Genomic DNA, 16,524 nt, shown 5'->3' with positions numbered 1-16,524 from the left:
CAGTGATGGAAAGGCAGGTCTGTTTGGTTTCAGAGCCACTTTGGACTTCACCACACCCTCCCTTCCTCCACCTGTAAGGTGAAGAACTGTAAGGCTCCAAGTAGGAAAGCAGATCACCCAGGTTCTTGAAGGGACAAGGCAAAGCATCTTTCATTTTATCTCTTTTTCTTATTTTCCCCACCTCCTTTTTTTTTTTTTTTAAGATTTTATTTATTTATTAGAGAGAGAGCACAAGCAGAGGGAGCGGCAGGCCGAGGGAGAGAGAGAAGCAGGCTGCACCCTAAGCAGGGCTCGATCCCAGAACCCTGGGATCATGAAGGCAACCAACTGAGCCACCCAGGCACCCTTCCCACCTCCCTTTTAAATTCTTTTTTTTTCTCTCCTTTCCTTCCTCATGCTCTTTAACTTGCATGGCACCCAATGGTGATGCCCTGGGCTAATGGAGCAGCAACCAATCTGGAAACTGAGACCAGGGAGCTGCTTTCCAAATGCAGTTCTGCCTTCTTATCCAGGGCTGGGATGCAGGGTGGTGGACACCCCAGCCCAGGTCATGCAGGATGGCTCCGAGTCCCTGTCAGCTGAAGAATCAGCCAAGCTGATCTTCGGAAGAGCCTACAAAACAGCCCCACTTTTTAGCAGCCGTGTCAATTTGCTGAGCGAGTGACAACGAAGATAGCCTTGTCTCTACTAGGAGAGGTTGGTTGGTTGTTGTCATCTGTACTCCTTTGTAAGGGAACTCACCCAAGCATGGGGGACATGGCTGGGCAAAAGGCCCCTCCAGGATGGGTGTCACTTTGGCTGTGGAGGACTACTGCTCTCTCTCTTTCCTAATTACAAATTTTAATATACAGGAAAATATAGAGGATTAGGTAATGGTACTCTGTATCCACACTGAGAATTAACACATGTTAACATTGTCATTTTTGCCTTGGCTATTTTTTGAGACAAAACTGGCATACAGTAAAGTACACAGATCTTGAGAGTACAGTTTGATAAATTTTTACCTATGTATACACCTGCGTGATTACCAACCAGATCAAGATGCAGTGTTTTGTCAGCACCCCAGAAGGATCCCTATGCCATTTTCTAGTCAATAACACCCCATTAGTAACCCTTATGGTAACCCCTATTCTGAATTCTGTTACCAGGTATTGGTTTTCTAATTTGAAAACCCTTAAACAAAATCACACTGTATGTGTTCTTTCATATCTGGCTTTCTTTGCTTAACATAATGTCTTCGAGATTCATCTATACTGTTGCAGTATTAAGCCATCCTCCTGCTGGTGGACACCTGCTTTGTTATTTTGGTGTTGTTGCTGTGGCTACTGTAAGTGGCTCTGCAATGAGTATGCTTGGGCCTGTCCCCTGGTGGACATGATAAAGAGTCTCTAGGATATGTATCTAGAAGTAGTATAACCAAATTGGTTTGATTATCTCTAGTCATTGGCTAATATAAGCAAAGCTGCATGAACAGCCTTGTGTATCTCTTTTGGGGCACATACTTCTCTTGGGTTTATACCTAGGAGTGGCATTTCAGAATCACGGGATAGGCATATGCTTAGCTTTCAAAGATACTGACAAACGGTTTTCAAACCAACAGTGGTCGAATGAATCTACACTCCCAGCAATGTATGAGCATTCCAGTTGCTCCATATTTGTGTCAACATATGATATTGTTAGACTTGTTAATTTTAGCCATTCTGGTGACTGTGTCTGGTACCTGACTGCAATTCTTCTTCTCTTTACCCCTCTCCTTCCCCACTCCCTCCCCCTCCCTCTCCTTCTCCTCCTTCTTCTTCCTGTGGCTTTAATTTACATTTTCCTAATAAGTAATTAAATTGACCACCTTTTCATGTGCTTCTTTTAATAAGAGAAATAGAACAATACAGACAAGGTCAATATCCACTTGGTTGTCCTTTCCAGCCCTCGCCCCCTCCCTCCCCAGAGACAACCAGTACCAGGAATTTGGTAAGTACCCTCCTAGTCTATGTTTTTGTACTGAAATTATATTTATATGTTTATGTAAAAAAATGTATAGTAATGCTTTATGTGGTTTTAAAATTTACATAACTACTTTAGTGCTGCAACATGCTTTGTTTTCACTCAACATTGTCTTTATATATGTTGATACACACAGATCGAGTTTATTCACTGAATCTGCCAAATCGAATTCCACTAAGTAACTACAGAAGGGTTTATTTATCCACTCTCCAGTTGATGGACATTTGGCTTGTTTCCAGTCTTTCTCTGTCGCAGACAATGCTTCAGTTAACATGCTCCTACCTATCTTGTATTGCTTACATGAGTCCACTGCTGTGTTCCTCCTGCTATAGAACCAGACAAAAGGCAAAGGTTAAACCTGTAGTCCATTGAGCCTTTTGACTTGTTCCGTTTCCTATTCCAGGGGCTCCTATGGTCCCGGCCATATGGCCATACTGACAAAGATGATAAGTGAGCTCACAGTTCAAGTGTGACCTTGTTCCTTACTGAGGAGGGGTGGGGAGCCTTGTATTTCACCAGCCCTGAACCTAAATTAACCATACAGCTTCACGCTGGGATTTACACACATTTCTGGTTCCAAAAGGTCATTTGGTCCCACAGGTCTCCTTCCAGAAAAAGACTTGAGGCAGCTTATGATTTTGAAACAGGGCAACTTCTTACATTTTTAACACTAGTTCTTTGTCTTAATTGGCATCTCTTCTGCATTCACACCATTGACCACTCTCTCCTTACAACTTGTCCTGAATATCCACCTAACCACCTCACCATTTCTCCTCAGAGTCCTGTGGAATCCTCCTCTGTGAAATTAAACTCTGACCTCCAGGTCTCTCCTCGACCTTCTTTTGAGAAATCAGACTTCATCAAAATTTAAAATTTTTGTTCATCAGAGACACCATTACAAAAAGAAAAAGACAAGCCACAGACTGAAAGACAATATTGCAATACATGTATCTGACAAAGGATTTGTTTTTAGAACATAGAAAAACCATCCACAAACTAATAATAAAAAGGCAAGCAGCCTAGTAAAAGCAAAACATGGGCAAAATTCTTGAACACACACCTGACAAAAGATCTATGAATGACTGATAAACATGTGAAAAGTCAAACATGGGATTACCCTGCATTCTAGCAGTTCTCTTACATCGTTACCCAAGAGAAATAGAAAACAATCTAAAAATGCATTTTTATTCATAGTAGCCAAACATTGGTAATAACCCAAACATCCATCAACAGAATCGATGTACAACTGTGATGTGTTCATACAACAGAATACTGCTCAGCAATAGAAAGAACAAACGACTGACACACACAACAACATGGAGGAATCTTAGAAATATGCTTACAAGGGTCCTGCAGTTGGCAGAATAACAGCCCCTCAAATATGTCCAGGTCCAAATGCCCATAATCACGTGGCAAAATGACCATTATGTGATGAAGGTTGAAGACCTTGAGATGGGGAGATAACTCGGAATCACTCAAGTCCTTAATAGCAGGGAAGCTTTCCTGGCTGTGGTCAGAGGGAGATGTGACAAAGAATGAATGGTTGACGATAGAGCATTGCTGACTTTGAAGATGGAGGAAGGGACAACAAGCCAAGGAATATGGGTGGTCGTCAGAGGCTGAAAAAGGCAAGGAAAGAGACTCTTCCCTAGAGACTCCACGAAGGAACACAGCTCTGCCAACACCTTGACTTTGACCCGCTGAGAACACTTATTGGACTTCTAACACACAAACCTGTCAGAGAATAAATTTCTGTGGTCTTAAGCAGTTAAGTTTGTCGTAATCTGTTATAGCATCAACGACGCACAAGCTTCACTGGTTTTCTTATCTTGAGAGTTGATTCAAGCATATGTTTTTTTTTAATTCCTTCAAACCAATATTTTCCTAAGTTTTTTTTGTTTGTTTCTGTGTTTGTGTTTTCACTCCCAATCTGTCTATCTCTGCTAATCTGTCTGTGCTCTGTGGCTGTCCTGTGGCCCTCCATTCATTTGTACTGCCTTTTCTCTTCTCCTGCTTGGTGTGTATTTCTCTAGTCTGTTTTCTTTAGGCGCACATTGGTGTATATGCTTTAAATAGGATCATACCTTATATACTGCTCAATAACCTGTGACCATAAGGTCAATTTCCATGTCTTTGAATATTGTTTTTCATCACTTTAATGGCTATGTGCATAGATTACAATTTAATCAATTCCCCACTTTCCACATTTAGATTGTTTTCACTTTTTCACGTTTATAGACGATACTTTGATCAATATTTTAGTAACTATATATTTAGGCTTATTCATGATTGTTTCCTTAGAATAAATTCGTAAATTGCTGGGTCAAAGAAAATTTAAAATTCTAAGTCTTTTAGTATGTAATTTCTAACCAACCAACCAACACAAAGATTATACTAATTAGGGCATAGCTTCTGCAGAAAATACCAGGCAGTATTAGCAAATCAATCAATTTTCTTTAGATACTCTCCTACTGACCAGTCTTCAGAAGTGTTAACATTCTGAGCTGTTTTCCTAAATAAAAAATTGTAAATAAAATATGATGAGCTCACATGTTAACAATCTGATACAAAAGAAGTACCTACTTTCTAGAAATGTCACCTTTATCAAACTAGTGCTCTCTGACGGCACCTTACAATGTGCCTGTTTTATAAAAGCACATTTGTTTGATTTCAAGGTCCGGCTGTGCAGGGGGCCTGGGGGTCTTCTCATCTTCTTTTGTGCTCTGATTCTCCCTAGCAATGCCGACTAAGCACTTTGTTTTCAACCACAGGGTCTGGGCTCTGCACAGCTATACCATGCCTTTTAGATTAAATCTGATTTCTTCCTTCAAGTGGATACTTTATTCTTATAGTGAACAAGGCACAGAGTTCAGAGAAAGAAGATCATGTTTTATAATTTTATTAATGTCTTAAAACTACGTGCCCATCTGTTCCAAGTCTGAAAGAAATCAAAGTTAGGCTTACACAGAATCAGGCACAGTGAATCAATCAATTAATTAACCATTGTTGAGTGCCAACAATGTGTAAGGCAACAGGAATAACAAAATCAGAGTAAACTTAGAATACATTAGTAAATATTCTACTTTCCCTTAGTTTTAATTGCTTTTCCTGGACTATTTGAGGAACGTTTAAGTTTGCATTGTGTTTTTCTAGGTGTTTATTTTTTTCTTAGCCTGGATGAAGACCATAGTAGCTTTTAAACTCTCCTGTTTTTAGTCAAAAGATGCTTCTCAAAATTAAGGAAATTGAGTTTGCCTTATGCATATCAGCTTCATATGTTTCCTCTTTTGCCTGTTTTTCTATTGAGTTGTCCTTTCCTTACTAATTTGTAGGAATTCTTTTTTTTTTTTAAGATTTTATTTATTTATTTGACAGAGAGAGAGAGAGACAGCGAGAGAGGGAACACAAGCAGGGGGAGTGGGAGAGGGAGAAGCAGGCTTCCCTCGGAGCAGCGAGCCTGATATGGGGCTCGATCCCAGGATCATGACCTGCGCCGAAGGCAGACGCTTAACGACTGAGCCACCCAGGCCCCCCTGATTTGTAAGAATTCTTAAAATATTTTTGATACAGATTCTTCATTGTATGTGACACATCTTCTCTTGGTTTGCAGCTCATCTTTCCATCTTCTTTAACATGTCTTTTGATGAATACAGGTTTTTAATTTCATTATAGTCAAATTCATCAATTTCCATTTTATAGTGAGCTTTTTTGTGTCTGATGTTTAAGAAATCCTCCCCTACCCTCAAGACCTAAATATATTTTCCCATGTTTTCTTCTAAAAATTTTTAAGTTTTGCTTTTGACATTTGAATCCTTAATCCATCTGGAGTTGATTTGCATGTCTGATGTGAGATAGGAACCTGATTTACTTTTCATATGGATAATCATTTTTTCCTGTCCCATTTATTGAATCCCTCATAAATAATCTAGGAAATGCAAATGAAGACCATCAAAAGATACCAATTTACGTCCATTCGATGGGCAAAAATTAAGACATCTGGTGATACCAAGTTCTGAAGAGGACAGATCAATACCATGCCTTAACATGTCGCTGGTGAGAGCATAAGTTGTTACAACTGCTTTGGAGAACAGTCTGGCATTGTCTTGCAATGTTGAACATTCCCACACCCTACCACCAACCCACATTCCATTCCTGGGTATAAACCGAAGACAGCTCCAGGTACTCACCAGGAGAGAGAATCATGTGTGAAAATCTCCACTGCAGCTCTCTTTATCACAGCAAGAAATGTGAAAGCCTAAACTCCAGTGTCCAGGAGGCCAGATAAATAAATGCTGGTGTGTTCACCCAATGAAATACTACAGAGCAGTGAAGATGAATGACTCAGAGCAGCTACAACAATATGAATGATTAGTAATGATCTTGGTAATAGAAAACTAAATGGGAACGGCGTCCCAGAAGATTATATAGGGCATAATATCTTCTCCAAAAAGTCATAAGCAATTAAAACTAATCATTATATGGTTTGCACGCATGTATGTGTGATAAAAAAAATTTAAATCAAGAATGAATAAAAATACAAAATTTTGAATTGTGGTTACATCTAGTGGGAGGAGTCCTGGGGGTGGGAGTGGTAATTGGGTGAGGGCAGGAGCACTTGGAAGATGGAAGATTATGGTCAGTGTGTTCCTTCTTTAATTAGATAGTGAGTTCATGGGTGTTCATTATATTATTAACAAATAAACATCCAAGTAGATAAAATAAAAGAGAGCCACACATGGACCAGAGATGAGTGGGAGGTAAACCAAGGGCATGAGTTCAATGCCTGAGATCCATTGAAAATACAGTTGGGGGAGAAAATTCGTACAGACCCTTTGCGAAATCAGCTGGCCTAAGGTGTGAAGTGACAGTGCTTAAAAACAAAGATCAAAAGCTATTGAGGATAAGTAACAGGTATGAATAAATCAAAATTCTCACCCTAGTAACTTTTTCACCGGATCCTGATTAGCTGCTAGTTAATAAATACGCAGTCTGCCTTAATTCTATGTGTTTTCGGGCCTGTTTGGACCAGAGTGAAAAAAAAAAAAAATCTATAAATCATTTCTCTAAGGAGGGGCTGGGTAGAAAGAGAAGCAAGCTGACTAAGAACACTCCAGATTCTTTATGGACTGCCACTAGATCACAAGAATATGTTAAAGATTGAGTTTCCAAACTTTAAATCATAAAAGCAGCTTACGTTTTCCCATGATTTTACAGTCTGCATAGTGTTCTCATATAATGCTTCATTTGATCATGGGGCAAGAAGCCTGAAACCTTATAAAATCAAGGCTGTCAGATGTTTGTGACAAAAAATAACATGAAAGATAAAACTGACTTCTGATGAGTCTCTGGATAAAAGTTAACTAAAAGAGTCCCAAAAAGTGGGATGTAAATTTCAGCATGATCTTTTTGTGCTTCAACTTCTTTAAATCTTCCTCTCAACAGGAGGTTATCTTACTGCTGTTCTAGAAATCCAATTCAACAAATATTTGTTGAGTCGCTAAAATATGCAAGGACTGTGCTTGGATCCAGGAATAAAAAATGAACAAGGAAGACAGTAGCCATGGAACTGTAGAGAAACAGTGTTGAATATAATCAATATATTTCTATTTCAATTTTTTAAAAATGCATCATGCCTGGTATCGTCGATGAGGCTTTATTTGGCGTTACCTGGAACACATCCAGTGGAGTTGATAACCCCTTCGATGTCCCCAACGGACCTTGTCGTGTTTCCTTTAGCGTATCCCTCATGCTGACTTGCAGCAGACATCTGTTACCTTTGTTCTGGCCTGGATCTTTTCTTCTCAAAAACTCCTTTCTCCACTTTTTAGGGCTGTCAATTACACGACCCCCACCTCTCCCACACACAGGCAAGGCACCAGATGAGGCTGACCACGCAGCCAGGGTAGGTCTGTGACCCAAGCAGGGCTCTCTTTGGAGGCTTGATTTGGACCCTGGAAGAGAAAGAATTTGTCTCTCCCCCTCAAATTACTAGTACTAATACCACAGACACCTAGAACTTTGGTTCCATAGGAGAATCCAAGAACCCATTGGAGAGCAGAGTTGTGGGATGAAAAAACTCAATCCTGATGATACACTTGAAGCCTGAATCCAGAAGTGCCTGAAACCTGCATCCCTGAAATTCCCAATTAAAAGAACCAAATATATTGACTTTTAACTTAAGCTTGTTAGATGAGTTTACTTATCACTTAAGCCTGGGCAAGTCCCAGCTAACACTGTATGTGTCTCCTCTGTGAGATTGGGAGCTTCTAGGAGCAACTGTGAGTAAGGCCTAATTGACACCAACGTTGACCCTGCTCACGTAGCATGCACAATCCCTAGATGAAAGTGCTCAGCCTCTAGAACAGGTGCATGTAACCCTACATCCACAAACTCCTAGGAGGATCCATGAGAGGATGGGTATATGCAGATTTTTCAGGTGAAAAAGTTCATACCTGTCATCAAAGTATTGCTTTGAGTATCAAAGATGCTCAAAGGAATCCCAAACCAAGAATATTCAAGAACCCTCGCTGGTGTAAAGGCTGTGCCTAGCAATCTCAGCCTAGTTTCACTGATAGCAGTCATCACATCTGGAGACATAGAGTCAGGCGAGAAAGAGCTCTGCTAGAGCTTTCCACATCTAGAGGATGCAAAAGCTTGCTATATTCCAGATAAAGTCATGCCATGTTTGTTTGTTTGGTTGGTTTTTGTATGGGAGGATGCCTTCTGGTTTGTTCTTCCAAGCCCACTGAGGGATACAGCTGGGGAATGTGAGATAAGACAAAAAATCCAACCCCTCTGCACCCCAGCCCCCACCCCATATCACATGACAGAAGGCCTCCTGTGCTCCCTCCCAATCCATGGGATCCCTTGAGCACTAACTAAATCTAATACTGTTATTAATCTCTAGCTTCCATTATTTTGTCTTTATTTCTTTTTTTGTTGTGGTGGTGGGGGCAGTAAAATACACGTAACATGAAATTTACCAGCTTAGCCATTTTCAAGTGTCCAGTTCAGTGGCTTTAAGTATATTCATATTGCTGCGCAACCCTCCATCCCCAGAACTTGGTTTCCCGTGACCCCCATAACAAATATTACCACAAATCTGGTGGCTTCCAAGCCACAGAAATTTATTTGCTCACAGTTCTAGGGGCTAGAAGCCCAAAATCAAGGTGTCAGCAGGACATGCTCCCTCCAAAGACTGTAGGGGAACATCCTTCCTTGCCTCTATCCAGCTTTTGGTGGCCCCAGGCATTCACAGGCTCCTGGCTTTATCATTCCTATCTCTGCCTCTGTCTTCCCACGACCTTCTCTGACTCTGGGCCTTCTTTTCTTTCTCTGATAAGGACATTGGTCTTTGGATTTAGAGACCCTCCTGTGGGTAATCCAGGATGATCTCATTTTGAGATTTTTAACTTAATTACTTTTGCACAGACTCTTTCTCCAAATAGGTCATATTCACAGGTTCTGGGGGTTGGGACGTGGCCATACCTTTCTGGGGGTCACAATTCAACCCACTGCAGCTGGGTTACCCCAGAAGCAAATGCTATATGAGGGAAGTGACCCCAGGAAGCACCAACAGGAGAGTGGGAAGTGACAGGGAAGAGAAGGAAGCCAATAGAGAATGCCCTAATTGCAAGTTACTCCTGAGAAACTAGTAGCACTCACTTCCATAGGGAACCTTGGGGTGATGGCATAGAACACACCCCAGCACTATCCCACCTCCAAAGCAGAGATGCTCAGAATCTCCTGTCATTGACTGAAGGCTGTCCCCAGGGACATTAACTCCCTGACACTTGTCTCCCTCACACTCAGGCAAAGGGAAAGCTCTTGGAGACAGTCATATATATCTGTAATAGGACACCAACTTGCCCAAAATGCTAGTGCCTCCCAGGAGTGGGTGGGGCACTGATAGCATCTGCCACTAGGCAAGTCAGGAAGGTTCCACTTTATTGCTTGTATCACGACTGAAGAAGGAGCTACTAGAGTTGTCCACTGATAGATCATTAAAATAATATTTGATGGAAGATCACTAAGGGATTTGCAGCATAAAGCTGAGAAGAATGTCAAAGAATTGAGTGACACATTAGCATGCAAATTACTTCCAGTCTCCTTTGCACATTTATTTGGACAAAATCATTATATATATCAATTATAGATACATATAATTAAAGATATGATTTTTTAAATGGGGATAAGTAGGAATATGGGATAGTCATCAGTATGAAGTATTTATCACCGAATACATGAACCAAGAGTTTAAAAGGCCAATAATATTTTACTTTACATTGAATACTTTTGAAAATATGTAGCATATTTACTTGTTTTTAACACAGAGCCTTATGGGCACTGCAGATTTTTAAATTTCTAACTTCAATTTATGTAAGTATTTTTGTTCTGGAAAATAAGATATTGTCATCAACACAAAATGGAGAATTTGCAATGTAAACATAGGTTTAAAGAGAAAAAAAAGAATGATGTATAATGTCCTGCTGTTAATAAAGTACTTGTTCTTTTTTTTTCTTAATGGTTGAATTTATTTTTCTTTAGTTTTAAAGAGACAATTTTTATTTTTTTTTTAAGATTTTATTTATTCATTTGTCAGAGAGAGAGAAAGCAAGCACAAGCAGGGGGAGCTGCAGGCAGAGGGAGAAGCAAGCTCCCCGCTGAGCAAGGAGCCCAATGCGAGGCTCGATCCCAGGACCCTGGGATCATGACCCAAACCAAAGGCAGATGCTTAACTGACTGAGCCACCCAGGTGTCCCTAATGGTTGAATTTAGATTTCACTGGATAAGGGTAAAAGAGTGATGTGGTTGTTTTATTTTAAAATGTAAGAATTTGTAAAACCCAGGAAAAACATCTTTTGCAATTCCATACACGTACAATGAAAACTTTTGTAAGTCACTCTAAAATTCTTTTAGGAAGCATATGAACTAACCTCTATATCCAAATCCCACACTTCCAGGAAAGAGGGTCTGATGGCCCCGTGTGGGTCAGATATCTCCTCCTGGTGGAATCCACTGTGGCCAGTGAGGTGGGGTCACAACCCTTGCTGTGCACTCAGCAGGGGCCACAAGGGGTTGGGAAGTACGTGATCTATTGATGAATGAAATCAGAGAAGCGGGTGGTACGTTAAAAAAGTTTGACTACCTAAGGAAGGTTTTTATTCAATATGAAAGTGGTTTTTTATACATAGAACCCTAGTGAACTGATTTTTCTGCTTAATCCATTCTTTAAAAAAAAAATTTTTTTTTTTTTTTGAAAGAATGGACTGCGGCCACTCAGAAATATATTGGCACCAACCCTCCGAAAAAAATCTCTGAGGCACACTGATTGTCAGAGACAATCAAGGACGCTGGATGTGCAGCGAGCACCTACCACCTCCGTCTCCACTTAGGTTGAGAAGCAGGTCAGCTCTTTGTTCACAGAGGGAAACACTCAGAACATGAAGTATCACATAAACCTCCCTCATGTAATAAATTTCCATCCTTCTTCCAGGCAGTGGTCCAATGTGTATTTTAGATTCCTTCTTGAGCATCTGTCAGCGTCTCTACCTCTTACTTCATAAGCCAACCTATATTTTGCTCTTATATTTTTAATCAGGTTGAGTAATGCAGCTACCAGGCTAGGACAAAATTGGATTGATTTGCTGTGACTATGAATAACACAACAGGGGATAAAAAGGAAACATGTAGAGACAGTGTGTCTCCGGAGAGGTTCACAAGATTCTCTGAGGCACATCGGGCTCCAATTCAGTGTTTCCCAGAATTTCAGACATTTTTGTACTCTCTTCATGAATTTTGTTATATCCACTTACTACCTGCACTTAAAAAAAAAAAAAAACTGTATTGAGATATAATTCACCTATTTAAAGTGTACAATTCCGTATTTTTAGTATATGCACAGAGTTGTGCAACTATCACCATAATCTAATTTTAGAACATTTTCATCCCCCACAGAAGAAAGCCCATATCCATTAGCAGTAGCTAATGTCACCCCACCCCAGTCACCCCACCCACCTACTCCCCAGCCCTAAAGAACCATTAATCTACTTTATGCCTCTATGGATTTGCCTATTCTAACTTTTCATATAAATGAAATCATAAAATTTGTGACTGGCTGTTTTCAAGGTTCATCCATGCTGTAGCATGAGTTAGTACTTCAGTCCTTTTTATGGCCTAATAATATTTCATTAAATATATATACCACTGTATTAGTCAGAGTTCCCCAGAGAAATAGAACCGACAGAATATGTATATATATATAGAGAGAGAGAGAGAGAGAGAAAGAGAGCAAGATTTATTTCTAAGGGATTGGCTCATGTTCGTGGAGGCTTGGTGAGTCCAAAATCTGATGGAGTAGGCTGACAGTCTAGAGATCCAGGGAAGAGTTGGAGTTTGAATCCAAAGGCAATCTGCTGGCAGCATTCCTTCTTACTCAGGGCAAGTCAATCATTTGTCTTATTTAGGCTTTCAACTGATTGGATGAGGCCCACCTACATTTTGGGGGGTAAACTGCTTTACTCAGAATCCACCAATTTATTTTTTTTTAAGATTTTATTTATTTATTTGTCAGAGAGAGAGAGAGCAAGCAGGAGCCCAACGCGGGACTCGATCCTAGGACCCTGGAATCATGACCTAAGCCTAAGGCAGACGTGCAACCACCAACTGAGCCACCCAGGTGTCCCCACCAATTTAAATGTTAATTGCATCCAGGGGCACCTGGGTGGCTCAGTCAGTTGAGTGCCTGACTCTTGGTTTCAGCTCAGGTCATCTCGGGGTCCTGGGATCAAGCCCTGCATCAGGCTCCAGGCTAAGCACAGAGTCTGCTTGTCCCTTTCCTCTGATCCTCCCCTTGCTTTCTCTGTCTCCCTAAAATAAATAAATAAATAAATAAATAAATAAATAAATAAAATCTTTTAAAATTTAAAAAAATAAATAAATAAATGTTAATCGCATCCCAAAACCTACACAGAAACATCCATAATAATGTTTGACCAAATATCTGGGCACCATGTCCCAGCCATGTTGATATATCAAATTAACCATCGTAACCACATTTTATTTATCTATATACCAGGTGATGGGAAGTTTGTTTTGTTTCCACTTTTTGTCATGTACAAATGTTTGTGTGGACATATGTTTTCATTTATCTAGCAATGAAATCGCCGGGTTAAGTGGCAACTCCATGCTTAACATTTTGAGGAACTGACAAACTGTTTCCCAAAATAGTTGCACCATTTTACATCCCCACCAGCAATGTATGAGAGTTCCAATTTCTCCATAAGTTTGCTAATACTTGTTATTATCTTTTTTATTATAACGATCCTAATAGGGGTGAAGTGGTATCTCATTTCCATTTCCCTCATGACTGATGATATCAAGTCTCTTTTCATATATTTATTGATTGGCCTTTTGCATATCTTCTTAGGAGAAACAACTATTCAGATTCTTTGCCCATTTGTTAATCGGCTTATTCCTCTTTTTATTATTAAGTTGTAAGAGTTCTTTATAGATTCAGAATACAGGTCCTAGGGTGCCTGGGTGGCTCAGTCGTTAAGCGTCTGCCTTCGGCTCAGGTCATGATCCCAGGGTCCTGGGATCGAGTCCCACATTGGGCTCCCTGCTCGGCAGAAAGCCTGCTTCTCCCTCTCCCACTCCCCCTGCTTGTGTTCCTGCTCTCGCTATCTCTCTCTGTCAAATAAATAAATAAAATCTTTAAAAAAAAAAAAAAGAATACAGGTCCTATATCTGATAGATAATTTGCAAATATGTTTTCCCATTCTGTGGGTTATTTTTTCATTTTCTTGATGGTATCATTTGTAGCACAGAAATTTTTATTTTTGATGAAATCCCATTTATTCATTTTTCCCTTTGTTGCTTATTCTCTTGGCTTCATATCTAAGAAGTGACTGCCTAACTCAAGGTCTCAAAATCTACTTTTATGTTTTCTTCCAAGAGTTTTATAGTTTTAGCTCATATATCTGTATCTAATTTTGAGTTAATTTTGATTTTTGCATGTGGTGTAAGGAAGGGATCCAACTTCATTCTTTTGCATGTGGCTGTCTGGTCAACCCAAAGCTGAACTTACACATTTATTTACTTAATTTTGCCTTAAATCAACTAATCTTTTTTTGTAAACAAATATTTTTAAAAGAACATGCTATAGCACTACTGTAAGTGAAAAGCAATTATAATTTGTCATAAAAAGAGGAGAACATAAGTATAAATACTCAGAAAACAAACGTACAAAAATACTAAGAAAAAAATAATAAAAAATTTTGAAAACCCTATAAAATTTTAGAGATCCAGATGACTACTGAAGCTCTCCTTTCTCATGAAAAAGGGGGGGTGGTTAGCAAGTGTTAGGGAAGTAGTAGAGATACACTAACGCCAAACCGAGATATTCCCTGTAAGAAAGACTAATGAAAGGAATTAAAAAGGAAACACTTGGGGCATCTGGTGGCTCATTCGATTAAGTGTCTGCTTTCAGCTCAGGTCATGATCTCAGGGTCCTGGGATCAAGCCCCTCGTGGGATTCCCTGTTTAGTGGGGAGTCTGCTTCTCTCTCTCCCCTGGCCCCTCCCCGCTGCTTGTGCTCTCTCACTCTCGTGCTCTCTCTCTCAAATAGATAAATAAAATCTTAAAAAAAAAATTTTTAACACCAGTTAGAATGGCAAAAATTGACAAAGCAAGAAACAACAAATGTTGGAGAGGTTGTGGAGAAAGGGGAACCCTCTTACACTGTGGGTGGGAATGCAAGTTGGTACAGCCACTTTGGAAAACAGTGTGGAGATGCCTCAAAAAATTAAAAATAGAGCTACCCTATGACCCAGCAATTGCACTACTGGGTATTTACCCCAAAGACACAGATGTAGTGAAAAGAAGGGCCACATGCACCCCAATGTTGATGGCAGCAATGTCCACAATAGCCAAACTGTGGAAGGAGCCGAGATGCCCTTCAGCAGATGAATGGATAAAGAAGATATGGTCCGTATATACAACGGAATATTACTCAGTCATCAGAGAGGATGAATACCCAACTTTTGCATCAACATCAAATTATGCTAAGTGAAATAAGTCAAGCAGAGAAAGTCAATTATCATATGGCTTCACTTATTTGTGGAACATAAGGAATAGCATGGAGGACATTAGGAGAAGGAAGGGAAAAATGAAGGGGGAGAAATCGGAGGAGGAGATGAACCATGAGAGACTGTGGACTCTGAGAAACAAACTGAGGGTTCTAGAGAGGAGGGGGGTGGGGGGATGGGTTAGCCTGGTGATGGGTATTAAGGAGGGCACGTTCTGCATAGAGCACTGGGTGTTATACAAAAACAATGAAGCGTGGATCACTACATCAAAAACTAATGGTATAATGTATGGTGACTAACATAACATAATAAAATTAAATTAAAAAAATAAATTAAAAAATAAAAAAGAGAAACAAACTGGAAAAAAAACTAATGATGTACTGTATGGTGACTAACATAATAAAAAAAATATGTATTTTTTTTTAAAAAAAGGAAATACTTGTCTCACTGAGTGATTTGGGGTGAATTAGGGCCTGCTGTGAATGAATAGGTGAATGGGTCTTCCTGAGGCCCCCCAGCTTGGACCCCACCCGGTGGGAAGCTCTTTGTATCACTAGCATCAACAGGAATGGAAAGAACATGTGTTGGGGAGAGAGCCGGGATTTGAGCCCAGGCTCCTCACTTATTCCTGAATCTCAGCAAGTTACTCAGCCTGTCATACTTTGTTGCTAAACTGTAGATAATCTCTTCCTAAGGGCTGGTATGAGGATTCGATACTACGGTATGTGGAAGGCAGTCCAACACAGGCTAGGCACACAGAAAAGTGAGCGCCCTCTTGGCATTCTTGCCACTTCCAGAAACACAGAGAATCCAGTACCCAAGCAGTGTGTCCCAAAATGTGGCTAGAATCCCCTGGAAGAGGAGCCACCCCCAAACTCGGTGACTCCATTGCCCACAGTGTGGGGATCACTCCCACGGACCTGCCTTGGGTCGCGTCACTTCTGCTCTGGCAGACTGGCCTGAGTGAATTTTCCCAGCTGAGTCTGAATCCAATCCATTCGTGAAGACACAACCTCTGACGACCCCTCCCAAGGTCATCGTAAGATTCGGGGAATTCGGTTTAATGAATGACAGGGGGAAAAAAGCTAACAGCACGGAGAATCCAAACACACTTGCCCAAGTTCAACTTCCCCAGTGACAGTAGCGGCCGCTGGGGTGTGCTGCATTCTCTGCCTCTTCCCAGCCTCTGGCAGCAGAAATGAGAGGCAAAGACCATCCGTGGGCTGCAGAAAGGTGGCGAGGGGAGGCGGGGCTGGGAAGTCCCAAGGAAGAATAGTCAGCCTCTGAAAAGCCACAAGCTGATTCATGCCCTGAAGAGCCGCTGAGCCCCTCTGAGACAGCCAGGCACTGCGGGCTCCAGATGCTGAGGGGATGCGGGAACCCCAAGCGAGAACCTCTCTGCCCAGGTCGGGAGACGAACTGCCCGTCCTACCAG

Source organism: Phoca vitulina, unplaced genomic scaffold (assembly GCF_004348235.1).
Source record: "Phoca vitulina isolate PV1807 unplaced genomic scaffold, GSC_HSeal_1.0 scaffold5, whole genome shotgun sequence".
NCBI lineage: Eukaryota > Metazoa > Chordata > Mammalia > Carnivora > Phocidae > Phoca > Phoca vitulina.
Note: the sequence above shows the minus strand (reverse complement) of the source record.